Raw genomic sequence first — 20,117 nt, forward strand, 5'->3', positions numbered from 1 at the left:
CTGTTTCGTCATGTTGGTGGCTGTTTTTGCCCCATTGACTTCAATTATAATAAATGCTTTTTATTGCAAAGCCTTGACACCATACAATCATGTATTCTTCATTTTGTTTTGTTTTCCCAGTGTAAAATGACAATTGTACCTCTTCTCAACAGGAAAAACCACCAACGATCAAGAATGCATGATTAAATGTTATCATGGCAATCAAAAAATGTAGTTATAATGGAAGTCAATGGGGCAAAAACAGCCCCCAACATAACTAAAGGGTAGTCAATTTGCCCAGAGTCTATTGAGTCTTAAGCATTTTCCCAAAATATGTGTCAAAATAAGATTTGTCACCAAACGTCCTCCCATTTGCTAAAACACAAAGAAAGTTGTGGCCAAGTAAAGACTCAAAATCACAGCAGAGTGGATGAAAACGACCCAACAGCACACACAAGGGTTAAAAAAGTAATTCTCAAGGCCATGTACTAAAAAACTGAAAGCCGTGTGCCACTCCTGTCAGTTAAGAACAGGAAACTGAGCCTGACACGGGCTCACCAAAACTGGACAATAGAAGATTGGAGAAACGTTGCCTGGTCTGATGAGTCTCCATTTCTGCTGCCACATTCGGATGGTCAGGTCACAATTTGGCATCAACAACATGAAAGCATGGATCCATCCTGCCTTGTATCAGCTGTTCAGGCGGGTGGTGGTGTAATGGTGTGGGGGAGATTTTCTTGGCACACTTTGAGCCCTTTAGTACCTATTGAGCATAGTGTCAACTAGGGTTGCACGGTTTACCGGTAGTATCGCGATACTATGGCTACAAAATACTGGCGGTGCCATTGTAGTTTATAAACAGGAGTATCGTCATTAATGGTTTATCTAAAATAGATAATGTTAGGTGTGTAAAAAGCATGGATCGGTTATTGGTATCGGTTATCTGGATTTTGCAGTTTGTAAGTCTTGAAATATCAGTTTTTAATACTCCTGGGTACACAGATTATATAAATATTCTAATATCAAAATATAAGTGTATTGATTATTAGTATCAATATCGGATGGTTATCGGTTAAAAATTGCAGATTTTTAATCTGGCTGTGACAAGGACTTAATTATCGGTTATTGGTATCGGTTATCTGGATTTTGCAGTCTGTAAGTCTTGAAATATCAGTTTTTAATACTCCTGGGTACACAGATTATATAAATATTCTAATGTCAAAATATAAGGTTATTGATTATTGGTATTGATTATTGGTGAATATAGTTCAGGCTGGTGGTGGTGGTGGTGTAATGGTTTATGCAACAATAAACCATTTTATTTGAGTAGTGTGTGGAGCCCTTTAAGGTTGCACGTCTCTTTTTAGTAGCCTATTGCACGTTTTCTAATGCTTCAATTCGAACGCACATCTGAATCGGTTCATTTCTGTTCCTGTCAATATTTATTAGGTTTAGTAAGATTTAGTAGCTACAACAACCGCAACAATCTCTTTAAAAGAACGACTCAAAGTGAAATTTTGAATTACCTTGGGTTGTTACCTGATAAAACCCAAAATAGCAACAGGAAACATCGAAACTATTTTTGACCTCTTCATATTGCCTAATTTTATTGGACTACTTTTTTTTTTTTTTTGTAACACATTTGTAACAATCTTTATTTTATGGTATTTTTGTTGGTCAGTTATCTACAAAATAAACAAAAAGAAGGAATACATTTTAAAGTGGGGTGCAAATAATACTTTTTGGCCTTAAGAGAATTATGAATTACATTCAAGTGGGCCTATAATAACATAAAATATAGGATTTCTGACTATTTTATTTGTATTTTGGGTTAGGAATTACAATATCAGAATATTACTTGGTATCATAATACTTCAGCTGGTATAGTATGGTAAGATTAATTAATGTTATCGCGACAACCCTAGTGTCAACACCACAGCCTACCTGAGTATTGTTGGTGACCATGTCCATCCCTTTATGACTTCCAGCAGGATAACACACCATGTCATAAAGCACAACAGTGCTTTTTTAAAAGGGTTAATAACATTGACCTGTTTTAAAAAATTACATTTTTATTCCAGCCAAACTGAAAGAAATAAGACTTTCCCAAGGAAAAAAGTAATAGGAAATACTGTGAAAAATGTCCTTGCTCTGTTAAACAGCACTTGGGAAATATTTAAAAAGGAATCAAGATCTCACTTGAGGGTGAATAATTTTGACTTCAACAGTGGTTGCTAAAAAAAGATAAGGAAATACTCCAAATGAATGATAATAAATGATATAATATTAAAAATCAAACATTATGTCGGTCACCATGTGGTTTCCAGAGTTAAGTCTGTTCTTGAAGCGAAATTACTTTCCAGCCGCTGCTTTCCACGTCCTGGCCGCAGGTGCGAAGCTGTTATTGAGAACAGTGTTTTATTCTCCTTCCTTTAATAACCTCTCCTTCAAAACAAAGCAGAATCGGACCCTGTTGAATGGACCTGTCTCAATCCATTAGCGTCTGAGGGGTCGAGGGTTTGATTGGGAGCAGGAATGTAAAGTAAACGCGGAGCATATGGGCTGTGTGTTACACCTCTGGTGAAGCCCATCATCGGCCCGTACTCTGGACAGGCTCCGCTGGCTGTGAATGTTGGATGGAGATGCAGAATGTGACTGTGTAGAGCTGCTGTTTAAAGAAGCACAGCGGAGCGAGACGCTGCCTAAATGACAGTCAGTGGTGTGTCCGGTTCATCCTCACACTCGCTGTCAGTCAGTCTGCCGTAAAGCGTGAAACTGGGACACTTTCCAGACATTGTGTTTGTTTGACCGGCCTGGAGTGGCAATCTTATCTGCACACGCGCGTGCAAATATGACAGACTGGCTTTCGCAAGCTGTGAGTCTGGAAATATCGGTTGAGTTTTTTAAATCTCCTGGGTGCACAAACTGCAGATTATATGAACATTCTAATATCAAAATATAAGTGTATTGATTATTAGTATCAATATCGGATGGTTATCGGTTAAAAATTGCAGATTTTTAATCTGGCTGTGACAAGGACTTAATTATCGGTTATTGGTATCGGTTATCTGGATTTTGCGGTTTGTAAGTCTTGAAATATAAGTTTTTAATACTCCTGGGTACACAGATTATATAAATATTCTAATATCAAAATATAAGGTTATTGATTATTAGTATTAATATCGGATGGTTATCGGTTAAAAATGGCAGATTTTTAATCTGGCTGTGACAAGGACTTAATTATCGGTTATTGGTATCGGTTATCTGGATTTTGCAGTTTGTAAGTCTTGAAGTATCAGTTTTTATACTCCTGGGTACACAGATTATATAAATATTCCAATATCAAAATATAAATGTTTTGATTATCGGTATCATAATGGACTGTTCTGTGTTTTGTTTTCAACGGAGATCTTTTTTTTTTTTTTATTATTCACAGCCTGTGTGAAACCAATCCTGCCTAGATAGTATGTTGTGTGTTCTGCCTACTTCAGGATTCTTTATAATGTTGTTATCTGAGCAGTAGAGCCAAACTAATCTCCCTATTATATATCTCCCTATAAATACAGTCTTTTTAAACAAAGATGGTGTTATTTCAATTGTAGATTATTTAATACAAATAACACACCATGAGCTGTTCTGTCTTTTGTTTTCCTCTGAGATCTCGCTCCTTTTCCAGAAATCATTATGCCCTTGTGAAACCAATACTGCCTAGATAGGATGATGTTTTCTGCACACTCCGCCGACAGATATATTTCCAGTGTTTATGGAAAAGCTTTGAAACGTGCCAAGAAGCGTGAACCAAGTCCAATAAGGGTCGAGCAGAATAAGAATATGACCTAATTACCCAAAGGCGACCCATTGAAACGATGTGTCATGAAGTTAACACATGCGTCTGCGTCGGGTCACATGATCCAGCGTGTGAACGGATGACTGTAAACCAGTCACTGTTATTCACTGGGCCAAGCATGAGCAGCACAAAAAAACCTTGTAATTTATTACTGCTTGTTCTGTCAGACTAAATATTTAGCCAGCATTCCCCAGCAGCTTACAATAACAGCCGTTCCTCGAGGGCAGGAGTCAGAAAGAGTGGACAGAATCAGGCAGAAAAATCTGGTAACACTTTACAACAAGGTTGTGTTAGTTAATGAATTTACTATCACGAACAAACAATGAACAATACGTTTATTACAGGATTTGTTCATGTTAGTTAAAGGTGCAGTAACTAGATATTGCACTTCAGGTTCAAAACACACGCAAGTGCAGGTTGCCAGATTGACGACACCAACAGGAGTGTGCCTGACTGTCAAGCCTAAAGGCTGATCTAAGGCTAATTTAAATCGTAAAGCGACGACACGCAATAGAAGGAATATTTTCCATTTTAAAAGGAGTTTTTGTCCTCAATAATAGCTTTATTCAGTGTTAAATGATAATAATGTGAGTTTGAATGTCATTTTACATGGCATTTATTTCCATATACTGAAAGCAGCAGCAGATAGTTCACCTCAGATCTGGAGAATACAATAAACCGCATGAAAACTGAACTTTAGAGTTGTGATTCAGTGCAAACTAACACATATCAGCGATTCAGCATCCACATTTAATCATGTTAAAGAGGTTTAATATGTATTCATTAGATTATAAACCTTACCATTTCGCTGGAGTGCAGTGAGTGCACTATTCTGTGTTTCTGAATAGCTGTGCGAACAGCCAAATTCCTTATCACTGAAAATCTTGTCACGTAGCGTGTTGTTAGGACACGGGGTTACAATGTAACCTGCTCACCTAATGTTTACATTCATAAGATTTAGATTATTTGCTAATTGGAACTCTGAATCTGCATCTCATTTTGGAGTCTGCTACTGCCCCCCAGAGGTCGCATTTCGGTCACGGACGCATGCTCTGAGAGCCTTTCTGAATGCTTGAATGAAATACGCTGTTTTCCATCAAGGCAACCCGAGGTGCTGAAATATAATTGGCTAAACTGGCATTGGATGGTATAAAGGAACCAAAACAAAGACAGCCGTTCCGGCACGTAACGCACATGCTCAAAGCAGAATATCTGACTTCAGCATTGTTTTTCAGATAAACAAGAATGTTCACTGAGCATGTTTCTGAATATCTGCAAATATATGACGGTGTTTTTATGCTCTAAAAGGCTCAAAAATTTAGGGTGGAGCTATCACGGGGCTATCAGTCCTTTAGGCTGTGGCTATTAGTAATTTAGGGTGGAGCTATCATGGGGCTATCAGTCTTTTAGCGTGGGGCTATCAGTCCTTTAAGGTGGGGCTATTAGTAATTTAGGGTGGAGCTATCACAGGCTATCAGTCTTTTAGCGTGGGGCTATCAGTCCTTTAGGATGGGGCTATTAGTAATTTAGGGTGGAGCTATCACGGGCTATCAGTCTTTTAGGGTGGGGCTATTAGTAATTTAGGGTGGAGCTATCACGGGGCTATCAATCCTTTAGGGTGGGACTATTAGTAATTTAGGGTGGAGCTATCACGAGGTATCAGTCTTTTAGGGTGGGGCTATCAGTCCTTTAGGCTGTGGCTATTAGTAATTTAGGGTGGAGCTATCACGGGCTATCAGTCTTTTAGGGTGGGGCTATCAGTCCTTTAGGGTGGGGCTATTAGTAATTTAGGGTGGAGCTATCACGGGCTATCAGTCTTTTAGGGTGGGGCTATTAGTAATTTAGGGTGGAGCTATCACGGGCTATCAGTCTTTTAGGGTGGGGCTATCAGTCCTTTAGGGTGGGGCTATTAGTAATTTAGGGTGGAGCTATCACGGGCTATCAGTCTTTTAGGGTGGGGCTATCAGTCCTTTAGGGTGGGGCTATTAGTAATTTAGGGTGGAGCTATCACGGGGCTATCAGTCCTTTAGGGTGGGGCTATTAGTAATTTAGGGTGGAGCTATCACGGGGCTATCTGTCCTTTAGGGTGGGGCTATCAGGGCATATCACGTTTCTACCCTGCTTTCGTCCATTCATCAATCCTGCTTCATTTTGTCTTTCAATTTTGAATTTTGTCATCCTCCATTGATTCAATCAGTCCCCAGTGGACAAAACTATGCACCGCCCTACATTTTTTCTCATTTCAGGACCGTTTCAATTTGACCCATGTCATGATATGGGAAAAAAAGGACAGATTTGACTACCGTTTCATGGCGACTTTAAAGAGACAGACACAAAAACTGGCTTTACCTCTACCAAAAAAGCTTTTTCAGCACATTATAGTAAATGATCTGTGAAGTGTTTTGAGCTGAAACTTCACAGACCCATTCTGGGACACCGACTTGTAAAAAGGGCATTAGCGCGACCCTTTTAAACGGAGCATGACATTCAGAAGAGGTGAAGATGTTCAGTGTGTGTCGTAAAGCTCAAACAGCTCATGGAAGTGAATGTGCGCTTGTTAATCAGAAACCAGCCGCTCTCTCTCTGATGTCTATTGCTCATAAAGGGAGAATGCGGGCAGACGTGATCGCTTTGCAGCCAGACCTTGATCTCTAACATGCAGATATTGGGCCGGACAGACGGCTGCTCTGGATGATTGGCCATTGATTACGGCTCTGACCCCTCATCAGTGCGTCTGCTGTCTCGTCTTCTTCAAAGTGTTGTTATCTTCTGCCGTCTGACGTCATCTTCAACTCCAGGCATTCATCTTTTCACAATAGATCAGTCCGTCTTTGACACTTTGTACAGTGTCAGCTCGTACTGATGTAATAGAACGTTGCTATTCATACCAATATCATTTAATTTAGAATAATAACCTCAGTATTTCATAATATACATACATTTCTAGATCCACAGTCTACTGTTGATTTTCAACCATTTTCTAGATCATTTTTGCACTTACCCAAGCAAGATTCCTACTATGGCATTAGACATCAAAGAACATACTGGATGAATGCACTCTATTGCTCCTTTAACTCTTCTGAAATATTTGTATTATCTTAACTGGAAATAAACATCCATTTAATAATTTATAAATTAAATACTTTAAATCAAATTTAAAATAAATATTTAATTTGTTATTTTGTACAAAAATAACTACTTCACTAGTGTAATTCAGTAAATGCTTTATAATTATGACAGAAGTGCGTAATGCTTTTAAACCAAATCACAATTTGTTTTAGATTTTAACATTTATGTACTTATTTTTTAGTTTTATTTTTGTTTTGTTTTGTGTTTTAATTTTTTCATTTTGTTTTGTTTAAATTCTATTTTTTATTTTATATTGTTTTGTTCTGTGTTTTGTTGTTGTATTTTTATTTTATTTTGTTTTGTTTTCGTTTGTTTTGTGCTTTATTTTATTGTGTTTTTTATTTTATTTTTGTGTTTTGTCTTGTTTTTATTTAGTTTTCTGCTTATTTTGTTTTATTGTTTTATTTTGTTGTGTTTATAGATTTTTTTGTTTCACATTTTTAGTATTTTATTTTGTTTTGTTTTGTGTTTTTTTATTTTATATTTGATGTAATTTTTTGTGTGTTTTTATTTTATTTTATTTTGTTTGGTTTTGTGTTTTTGTTTTGTTTAGTTTTTTACTTTTATTTCATTGTTTTCTTTGTGTTTTTGTTTTGTTATTTATATTATTTTGTATTGTGTTGTGTTTTAATTTATTTTATTTTGTGTTTTAATTTTTAAATAATTTTTTTTCATTTTAGATTGTGTTTTGTGTAATTATTTTATTTAGTTTTTTTATTTTGTTGTGTTTTTCGTAATTTTTTAATTGTTTTTTTGTTTTATTTTGTTGTGTTTTATTTTATTTAGTTTTCATATTTAATTTAATTGTGTTTATTTTATTTTATTGTTTTCTTTTGTTTTTTGTATTTTATTATGTTATTATTATATTTTTTTATTTTGTTTTGTGTGTTTATTTTATTTTAATGGGTTTTGTGTTTTGTTTTTATTTAGTTTTGTTTTATTGTTTTTTGTTTGTTATTTATTTTATTTTTAATGTGTTTTTGTTTTTTATTTAATTTTCTGTTTTTGTTTTTGGTTTTGTGTTTTTGTTTTTTTATTTAGTTTTATTTTATAGTGTTTTTTGTTTTGTTTTGTTTTTATTTAGTTTTATTTTGTGTTTTTTGTTTTGTTTTTTCTTATTTTCTTTTATATTGTGTGTTATTTATTTTTTATTGTTTTTTTTGTTATTTTATTTTATGTTGTGGTTTGTTTTTGTTGTTTTTTTGTTATTTTCTGTTTTATTTTATTTTATTTTATTTTATTTTATTTTATTTTATTTAGTTTTATCAACCAGCTGATCATCCAATAGAACAGAAACACCCTTAAATTTAACACATGTCCATCTTCAGGAAACTTCCTATCAGCCGATCACCTCTTACTTCCCAGTTCACTTTCACTTTATCCGAGTAAACTTACCATATAACAAACCTCAGACACTCATAACTCTCATCCATATTTCTGCACCTGCTGGTGTTCATGGCTCTTCATCCACAGTCAGTTCAGCAGATGATGCTTTTCGTTTAATCAGAAATAAATCAGAGGAAAGCGATTAAAGTCTAAATTAAGCCGCTCTGAAGGGAAGCACAGATCAACTGATTGTTTTTCTAGACGCTGCGTTTCAGATCACTGCACATCTGGGTGAGTGTGTGTGTGTGTGTGTGTGTGTGTGTTCACACTGCTGGAGTTTTCTGAACTGAAGAAAATCACAACAAAGCCAAGCACTTTATTAGAGCGACCTGTGTGTTATTATCCACGTCACCATGTTTGGGTTTTCTTTGGTAATTCTGCAGTCAGACTTTTATTTTGACTTATTCTGAGCTCACTTTGACAGGAAGTGAGCTGATCAAGCAGTGTTAGTTTAGCAAAAATAGAGGTAGCCTTTATGATAATATTATGTCTTGGTAATGTTGAACTAACTATGAACAGTGATGTTTTACAGCATTTACTGCGCCGAGGTCATGGGTTCAATTCCCAGGAAACGCACAAACTGACCTTAGCAGAACAGCAAATGTGAATCTGCATTCTTATATGCAGTTTAGTGTATGTTGCTTTGGATAAAACCGTCTGACTAATGCAAAAATGCGTGACCATACAGGGCTCTATTTTAACAATTTAGGCGCAAAATCTAAAGCTCATGGTGCAAAAGCATTATGGCCGTGTCTGAATCCACTTTTGCTATTTCAAGGATGGAAAAATACAGTTTGCACCCCGGCGCATGGTTTAACAGGGTTGAGCCTATTCTCTTAATGAGTTCTAGGTGTGTATTGGGGGAGTGGAGAGACAGTGATGCAGCCAATTCGGTGGATGGGGATGATCGGGAGGCCATGATTGTTAAGGGCCAATGGAGGGTATTTGGACACCGGGGTTACACCCCTACTCTTTTACGAAAAGTGCCATGAGATTTTTAATGACCACAGAGAGTCAGGACCTCGGTTTAACGTCTCATCCGAAAGACGGCACCCATTGTCAGTATAGCGACCACTTCACTTTTACTGGGGCATTAGGACTCACATGACCACAGGTTGAGCGCCTCCTGCTGGCCTCACTCACACCACTTCCAACAGCAACCTAGTTTTCCATGTGGTCTCCCATCCAGGTACTGACCAGGATCAGCCCTCCTTAGCTTCAATGAGTGACCGGTCTTGGGCTGCAGGGTGATATGGCTGTCAGTGTTTAGGATTAATTTATTATAAAATATAGTTTACTGTTATTTTAATTTTCAGAAATGTAGAATTTAACTAGGCAAGTTAGGGATTTTAGGCAAGTCATTGTATAACAGTGGTTTGTCCTGTAGACATTCTAAAGCAATTATTGGGGGCTAATAATTTTGACCTTGTTTTTTCCAGCCGAAATAAAACACAAAAGGCTTTCTTCAGAAGAAAAACTATTATAGGAAATGCTGTGAAAAGCTCCTGAATTTCTTCATTTGGGAAATATTTGAAAGAGAAAAAAAATCTCAGGAGTGCAAATGATTCTGTCTTCAACAGTAGGTGAAGCTCTCACAGAAGGCAGGTGCTTCTGAACTCTCCTTCGCCTCACATTTGGCTTGAGTTACAGATCTCTGTCCTGCTGTGTCTGAGAGGAGTGTGTGCTGATGTTTATCCTGCTGACAGATGATGGGAGATGGACTCATGATGGAAACCTGAGCACAGAGAGAGAGAGAAAGGCATTCTGAAACAAAAATGCAGTGCTTTTACCTCGCGTTTTCAGAACTGAGCGTGTGCTCCACATCCAATATTAAAACCTTCATTACCGTTAAAGTTCTTTTGCTTTCGGTGCCATGATTGTTTCTTCTTATTGCGTAATTTGACTTCTTATCATTTTCTCTTGTGTGGACATGTGTTATGCAGAGTACTAATCTCGTGCACTAGGAGGAAACTCACTGAGAGTAATTCAACTTTGACATCTCTCAGGGCTCTTTTCGCAATGGAAACCTGAGCACTGAGAGGCATTCTAGGACCTCAACACATCTAGTCAGTAATGGTGGTGTTTCTGCTGTTTCAGTGGGTATGATCTGGCAACTCATTCTTGTGGTGGATCCCAGTTGTAAGAGCAACAAATAATAACTTGACTTCTTGTTGATCATTTGGAAAAGTGGCAGAAGGTAGACGAATTCAGATTCAGATGAATCATCACCAATACTGCAGAAGACCTACTGGAACCATCATGGACTCAAGATTCTCACAGAAATCAGTCAAGTTTGGTGAAGGAGAAATCATGGATGGGGGTTACATTCAGTATGGGGGCATGCGAGAGATCTGCAGAGTGGATGATCAACATCAACAGCCTGAGGTATCAAGACATTTGTGCTGCCCATTACATTACAAACCACAGGAGAGGGCAAATTCTCCAGCAGGATAGCGCTCCTTCTCATACTTCAGCCTCCACATCAAAGCTCCTGAAAGCAAAGAAGGTCAAGCTGCTCCAGGATTGGCCAGCCCAGTCACCAGACATGAACATTATTAAGCACGTCTGGGGTAAGATGGAGGAGGCGTTGAAGATGAACACAAAGACTCTTGATGAACTCTGGGAGTCCTGCAAGAAGGCTTTCTTTGCCATTCCAGATGACTTTATTAATCAGTGATTTGAGTCATGTCAGAGATGTATGGATGCAGTCCTCCAAGCTCATGATGGAGTCAGACACAATATTCATTCTGTTTCCACTGCAGCATGAGCACATATTCTATACTGGACATTATTGAAGGTTCAGTGACCAGACTTTAGTCTAAGCAGAGTCAGACCTTACTGTCCTAATGAAATCAGTCAACATCAAGACATGATCAGATTTTATCTTGGTCAAATAAGCGTAATCTAGAGGACTTTACCTTTCATATAAGCCACTTCTGATACCAAATGATCAACTAGAAGTCAAGTTAATATTGGTTTACTTAAATAGGCTACGAGACTTTTGTCAGGTAGTATATTGGCGCTTTTTGTTGCTTTTTTTTTTGCATTGTTGATCCAACGGTTTCTGATAAACTGGCACTAAATACCAAAGGAAAAACAGAAGTTGCTGCATGTTTTCGGATATAATAACTACTTGCGTCTTAGAACATGTAGACAAAATGTCTTTTGCTTAAGGTTCTTCCATTTATCATGCAAATATAGTGTCATGTACTTTTAGTATCATCTCCACTCACACTTCTTGGAAGATTTGTGCGTTCCACTGATGTTTTCCATCAAGGATGTTCGTCACTTTTTTTCTCCTAGTGATGTTTTATAAACAAATTTGGGGAGGAGCACGCGCAGAAGTTTCAGCATCAAATACGTCATTGACAATTATTCTATTATCCAATCAGTTCTTGACCAAACCCCTATATATACCAAAGCTGTCTTACCTGCAGCATCTTACGACTTTAGCATCCCTCCACCACCCCGACACCTCACCTCTTAAGCATCTCGGGGGGAGCGTTCTGGGGCCGGGCTAGATACTTCGCTCGAATCCCAATTCCTCTCTGTTTTCTGAAAAGGGGAATAACTCGAGTTGGGGTGTCTACCCGAGCTCAGAGCCCTCTCCCCGGACAGCACGCCAAATACGCTTTATTCTGAAACTATTGCAAGTGTGAACTCGTGAATATAACATTTAAAAATGTTCGGACATCATAGTCCACCCAAACATATACAGCTGTCGCTTTCCGCCATTTTTATCATCACATAATCTGTTGAAACAAAATCACCTGACTTTTGTTGTTGTGCGTGCTGGAATTGATTTGGCAAATGCGTTTCCATCGTAGGTAATGTGCATTTTTTAAAAAGTTTATCCTACTCAGTAATTTTTCATAATTTTTCATGCGCATTCTTAAAATGATCATCCAGGGTTTCAAAATGTGCATGAAAATAGATGGATGGAAACACAGTTACTGATATTGGAGTACTGTAGAACCCAGGAGCCACCATAACGAAGATTGAATTGACCCTGGATTAGTACTCAGAGTGTACAAAAGTGCCAAGAAGGGGTCCTGACTGAGCATCAGTATGTGATGAATCTTCAGTGAAAATGTGTTGAAGCAAACGCAGGTCTCCATAAAGGTGAACTGTGCTGTTTGCGAAACTCAAGAAGGCGTCAGACGGATGTTTCACGCTGGTGAATTTAGCCATGAACTCAGATCCGTTTCCAGCTGATTTGCACTAGTTGTTGATGTGTTCTGGTGTTCACATGTCGGATGTTTAACAGGGTTGTTTTCTGGTTGTGATTTCACAGTGATTGCCGTTTGGTCAACAAGAAATGCCATTCAAACATATATAACTTCAGGAGTGTGACTGCATTTTTCATCCATCAGGATTTGATCAGTTCAGGCGGACGGATGGTTTTTCTTATATTAGCGTATAAAGGGGCTCAATGCTGCAGATGTGAACAGAGCCTGAGGTCATGTGGGCTTTAAGACTGCTGCTCTCAACATTGAAGACCCTTTATTTGGTTTCGGTATTTGTTGTGCTGTAACACATCTGCATGTTTTCAAAGATTTTATCATTTATGGTCATTCAAGTCATTCATATAGTCATTAATTCAATTGAATTAATTTGACTTAAGTTGCCGAGTGGTAAATTAACCACAATTAATTTGTGGATTTTAGAGATTTCGGCAACTATGTTCAAAAATGTTAACATTTGTCTTTTCAATTTGTTTTTATTTTAATAATAATAATAACAATAATAATAATAAATAATAATAATATTTATAGTAATAATAATGATAATATTCATATAAATCTTATATATATTATGGTGCTCTTTCTTGCTCATTCTCATGCCTCCACGATCTCCAGGATATTGTGTTTAATTTGCAGGCGTCAAAAGACCACTATGAAAATGAGGGAGTTTTAAGTAAATCCAGACTTTTGACTGTTTTACTTTCAACCCAGCCAACAATTCAACTGATTGTCTGCATGTAAACACACCCTGCACATGCAAAAGGATAATATGTTGTATGTTGAACAAACATCAGGTGCATGAAGACATCCTTTAGGAATGTAAAATAAGCAGCAGCTTTAGTTCGATATTAATGTCAAAGTATATAGAGTATTGATAACAGTATCGTAAGTATCAATAACCGTACCGTTAGTATCGATAACAGTACCGGTAGTATTGATAACTGTATCGTAAATATCGATAACAGTACTGTTAGTATCGATAACAGTATCGTAAGTATCGATAACAATACTGCAAGTATAGATAACAGTACAGTTAGTATCAATAACAATACCGAAATTATCGATAACAGTACTGTTAGTGTTGATAACATTACTGTTAGTATCGCTAACAGTACCGTAAGTATCGATAACAGTACCATAAGTATCGATAACAGTACCGTAATGCTGATAACAGTACCATACGTATCGGTAACAGTACTGTTAGTATCGATGACCGTTCCGTACGTATCGATAACAGTACGGTAAGTATCGATATTAGTACCGTTAGTGTCAATAACAGTACTGTTAGTATCAATAGCAGTAACATAAGTATCGATAACAGTGACATAAGTATTAATAACAGTACCGTACACATTGATAACAGTACCATACGTATGGATAACAGTACTGTTAGTATTGAAAACAGTACCCTAAGTATCGATAACAGTACCATATATATTTTGATAACAGTAATGTTAGTATTGATAACAGTACCGTTATTATCGATAACAGTACTGTTAGTATTGATAGCAGAACCGTAAGTATCGATAACAGTATCGTTAGTATTGATAACAGTAACGCAAGTACCATAAGTATCAATAACAGTACTGTAAGTGTCGATAACAGTACAGTTAGTATCGATAGCAGTACCATAAGTATTGATAACAGTACCGTAAGTATTGATAACAGTATTGTTAGTATCTATAGCAGTACCGTAAGTATCGATAACAGTACCGTTAGTATTTAAAACAGTACCGCAAGTATCGATAACAGTAACATAAGTATTGCCAACAGTATTGTAAGTATTGAAAACAGGACCATAGATATTAATAACAAAACCGTAAGTGTCAATAACAGTGCCGTTAGTGCAGAGGATTGATAACAGTACTGTACGTATTGATAACAGTACCTTTAGTACAGTATTGACCCAATTACGTATAGGTTACCAGTTTTCTGTACCCAGGCCTAATCGTTATTGTACAATATGGAATATAATTATCAAGATTGCAGTTTTGCCCTGTCGCACAGCCCTAGGAGGAAATCATTTGTCTAATTTAGTTTTCCCCTGTACAGTAGCACACACTTCTGAATGTTTCGACAGTTAAAAACATCAGTTATGACGTCTTTCAGGTTGTGGATAAATATTGTCTAAAGATCATCGCATCGTCTTTTATTTCGGGTAGCGCAGCTTTTTCTGCATTGTCATGAGTTAATTAGTGATTTGGCCCTGGTGCACACTGGGTAATCAGCAGAGCTACGCTTCAGTGCCATGCGAACAGGTGGACAAACTCTGATAAAGAGAACAATTATGCAGTCAAAAATTGGTTTGGCGTAGAGTGTGTGGTGCTGAAAGTGTTATCAGTGTGTTCCAGCTCTGTGATTTCTTCTGTACGGGTTTTCGACTGCGTTTACACTCACTGACATCAGTCAGACCTGCTCTAGAGGTTTTTTTCCTCACTTTTACACTCATAATCCATTGCTTCTGCCCCGTCCTGCTGGTGTTTTTGCTCTCCATCGGTGAACTGGCTCCAGTTTCCATCACTCTTCATTTGTTTTAATTGAGCGGGGCTTCGTTGTCAGCACTCCAGTCAAAACGTCTCATGGCGAGTTTGTTTTTGCAAGTCGGTTTCTGTGAAGATTCAATCATGAAAGTTTGACTTATGAAAAAAAAAAACCCTATTGAACATTTTCACTGCTCATTACTAGAAATAATAGTGCATTTTAAATTAAAATGTATAGTTCATCATGTCAGTTCAAGTCTTTATTCACTAAAGATGTGAGTTGAGGGATGGATGGATGGGTAGGCGTATGGATGGAGTGATGGATGGATGGATGGAAAGACATACATACATACATGCATACTTACATGCATACTTACATACATACAGTACATACAGTACATACATGCATACATACATACATACATACATACATACATACAAATATACATGCATGCATGCATACATGCATACATACATGCATACATACATACATGCATGCATACATACATACATACATACATACATACATACATTCATACATTCATACATACATTCATACATACATACATACATACATACATACATACATACTGTACATACATACATACATACGGTAAGGTGCAGGTCTTAGGCCCCCAGTTACGTTAGTTGCTTTAGTGGGGGTATAATGACATTATATATTGCTTCTCATTCTCTTTATTAAAATACAACCAGAAAATACATGTTCTAGTTGGATTTTTGGGTCTAATTATTTAATTAATTATTTAATTTACTAATTATTTAAGACGTTAAAAGAAATGAGTTGGAGAAAGATGGAGGGATGAATGAAAAACACTTGAGTTTCCGTCTTGGTTTGATCTGCATTCCTGCCAGAGTTGTTGTCAATATTGCCTGAATTGATGGGATTGTGAGTGCTAAAATGTAAAGTTCGTCATGTAATTCCTATTAGAAAGCACCTCATGTTGTAATAGTTTTATTTGTGGGCATGATAATGATCCCAGACACACTGCTAATGTAATGAAATCATGTTTGGTGAGAAAAAACGCTGATGAAACAAAGACAGTAATGAAATGGCCTCCCCAGAGTCCACACCTGAGTGTTATACAGTATGTATAGGCAGTATGGAGAGAAAATGATAGAAGATACTCAATCTAATAATGAAATCTTAGAAATGCTGAAAGATGCTTGATATTAAATAGCACACAAAGACTCAAACAAACAGACTTTAAATAAAACGTTTGAAGAGGTCCCGTTAAACAGACTTTTGATGTTAGTCTTTTGATTCCAAAGTAATATTGTTCTGAATAGTGCACATATTCCCCATGTTCAAGAGTTGACGAGACATTTTGTGTCTCCAAGATTTCTATTATTTTTCAAAAACAAAACCTTTAAAACGGCTTCTATATATTAATGTTTGTATGTGTATTATTAAATGTATGTGTATTATTAAATATTATTTTATTCAAAACGTAAAAACCTATTTATGACTGTCTCTGCCTCCTGCATTATACTTACAGCTTCAATTATCTTGAAATCATTAAGCCTTATTGTCATCTATTTTTTGTATTATTTCTAATTTCAATAATTAAAAAGTAAATCTTGAGAATACATACTTAAAGGGCACATAGTTTACCTCTTTTTTATGATGTAATATTAATATTATGGTTGTTCTGAGTGCGCCAGTTTAGGTTCAGTTTAAAACACAATTCAGATTTTTTATTATAATGTGTTAAAAAGTGTCATGTTGGGGGCGTGTCCACAGTTCGCTGATTTATGGGTGTGTTGCTTCACATGTAGATTAGTTTCGGCTTCCCGCCCAACGTAACAAGGGGGCGGGGCCATGACCCGCTCTGTGTTTGCAACATAGATAGATCAGCATTCAGTTGTACATGTACAACTCTGACACAGACCAAGCAGAGAGTACAAAATCATTTGTGTCTTTGTACAGTTTTACAGCCAACTGTGTGCTAGTTTCAAGTGCCGAGCTTGTACACAGAAACTAATAACCACGCACACTGAATTAACTTTGACTGAGGCACGGGATGCGAAGCTCGAAGCCGCGACACGGCACACCAGACACTCTCTGTGGCGCGGCAGAGACATGAAGTGTCCCGAATCGTCGCGCCACGCATTTTTGAATTCTAAACATCGGTTTCTGCAGCGGTCCGCGGTGCCCAGCCGTCGACTTGAGTGTACCCTGATAGAAACCGATGTTTAGAATTCTAAAACGCATGCTAGTTAAGATCACAGGGAGCTTCTGGGATCGCGAGAAATGCAAACGGCTGAAGTATAAGGTAGACTCAATGAGAAGTACACATGTTTGCAAACCTACCTAAAGATACAACCAATAATTCCGATTAGAGCGATAATGTGGAGAATATTGATCTTGTGTTGAGCCCAATGAGCCTTGCATCTAAAAATAGAGCTAGCGTGTTCCTTTAGTGATATCGATTCGACTCACGCTGAAAGTGGCGGACGTGAATCAACAAACTGAGGATATGATGACGCGCCTGTCAATCAATATTGGTGGGCGGGGGGACCGCTCTCCTACGTAAAGTTGCGGTCGGTTTGAAAACCGCTCCAATTGGTCCACCGTTTTTATGTTGTTAAATTGAAAAAAAAGCACTGGGTGTGTTTATATCACCCCAATATGACGCTCTATACACCATACATGCACATATGGCTGTCCAAACAGCTTGAACAGTAGATTTTTTACCATAGGTGCCCTTTAAGAAAACATTTATCTGGACGTTTGACTAAAGTCATATGCTCTGGTCCGTCCAGCTGAGCCTGGTTTCACTCAAGGTTTCTTTTCTTTCACTTTTGTCAGTTGGTGAAAGTCAATTGTGTCCATGGATTTGCTCTTCAGTGTTTGGACTTTCAGCAGTGAAAATAAAACCACACTGAACTGAACTAAACTGTACTTCAACTGAAAACTGGACTGACTGTGTCAATTCACTAGAAGTACTATGTTAAGGTGCTTCAGCACACTCTACATCGTAAAATCGGCATAGAAATAAAGATGAATTAAATTGAATTAAAGCTTTGTATTTCTGAGCCCCGGACTCTTGTGCTGGCGATTATTATTAATATTAATATACATATTAATATTATTTGGTTGTGTTTTCGATTGATGTAAAGCATGTAACTGCCGTCTAACGCTGAACTTGTGATGGATTCAGATGTTCTGGAGCAGTCATAACCATGATGTGTTTTGAATTTAGGTGTTTTTACTGCTTCAGGTACTTTCTGAAGGCATTCGGCTCCAGATTTTGTAGACTTTGGCACTTCGGCGAAGCAAATTTAAGCCAGACGAGGGTTATTATTATTGCTGACTAAAACTCTAAAAGCATTAAAGAAAAATTCAATGCTTTAAATAAAAAAAATAACATTGAAATAAAACTGAAATAACTGGAACAACTGAAATAAAATATTCAACCTTTTTTCTTTGCTAAGAAAGCATTTCTATTCTATTTAGTTGAAGTACTAAAATAAAATGAGCTTAAATGACAAACTAAATGAACTTAATTTCTGTTTAAAATGATCTCATTGTATTTTTAATGTATTTTAAAAATGTATTATAATTCATTATTTTATTTAGTTTCATTGTTGTTTTCACCTGCTATACCTGATATTAATATATTCAATAAATAATTTATTTTATATGTTTAAATTATTTAAAATTAATTGTGCTTTATTTTAATTTAACATTTGTTACTATTAAACATTTTATTTTATTTAAGATCAGTTATTTTTAAGTAATGATGTTTCATCTCTTTATTTTTTTCAGATTTTGGTTTTATTTAATTAAATCATATTAATTTATACATGTATTACATTTCCCCATTAATTTCTAACATATTTAAATTACATCATGTAAATTATTTATTTATTTATTTTTAAATGTAAATAATTTATGAGTTTTTAATTTTGTTTCTCCTTTGCCTTGCTAACAACAGTGGCAAAACAGCAGCAAAGCACATTTTATCATATTAATTTATACATATAAAATTTTCCCCATTCATTTCTAACCTGTTTAATTCATTTGAATTGCTTAATTGGTTATTTATTTAGGGTGGCGCAGTGGGTAGCGCTGTCGCCTCACAGCAAGAAGGTTGCTGGTTTGATTCCCGTCTGGGTCAGTTGGCATTTCTGTGTGGAGTTTGCATGTTCTCCCCGTGTTGGTGTGGGTTTCCTCTGGGTGCTCCGGTTTCCCCCACAGTCCAAACACATGCGCTATAGGTGAATTGATGAACTAAACTGTCCGAAGTGTATGAGTGTGTGTGTGTGTGAATGAGAGTGTGTAGGATTATTCCTGGTGTTGGGTTGCAGCTGGAAGAGCATCCGCTGTGTACAATACATTCTGCATAAGTTGGCGGTTCATTCTGCTGTGGCGACCCCTGATGAATAAAGAGACTATGCCGAAGAGAAATGAATGAATGAGCTTATAAATAATTAAATTATTTGATGAACATCATTTAATTAATAAACATGCAAACTCGCCAAACTGAGCCAGCCGTGACTCGAACCAGTGACCTTCTTGCTGTGAGGCCACAGTGCTAACCACTGAGCCACCATGTCGCCTTATTAATAAGTTATTTTATTATTGTTATTTCTCTCCTCAGCCCTCCTTTGCTCTTCCAACAACAGTGGCAAAACCTCAGGAAAGCACATTTGCAATGTATTATCTCCGGGGCTCACGTAGGCCTTTATTTGAGCACCTCAGAGGACTCCGTTCATCCTCCATCAGATCCCTCAGAGCTTAGAGAATAATAAACACTCTCCTATATTGGACTCCAGTAATTGAAGAGATAGGAGGTCACACTGTTAGTATTAGGTATTAGTTAATGCATTTACTAACATGAACAAACAGTGAACAACACATTAATTACAGGATTTGTTCATGCTAGTTAATGAAAATACAGTTAGTCCGTTAACTCATTAACTAATGAATGAATTTGGATGTTAATAATGCATTAGTAAATGTTGAACTATGATTAATAAATGCTGTACAACTATTGTTCATTATTAGTTGATGCTAATAAATACCTG

General features: G+C 36.8%; 1 protein-coding gene across 1 annotated transcript in view; it reads left to right on the top strand.

The window, feature by feature from the left end:
• The window catches only part of LOC130236296 (WD repeat-containing protein 70), a 110,866-nt gene that overhangs the window by 56,337 nt on the left and 34,412 nt on the right, over positions 1-20,117 (top strand). The window lies entirely within an intron of this gene.

The sequence above is a fragment of the Danio aesculapii genome, chromosome 10, assembly GCF_903798145.1.
Source record: "Danio aesculapii chromosome 10, fDanAes4.1, whole genome shotgun sequence".
NCBI lineage: Eukaryota > Metazoa > Chordata > Actinopteri > Cypriniformes > Danionidae > Danio > Danio aesculapii.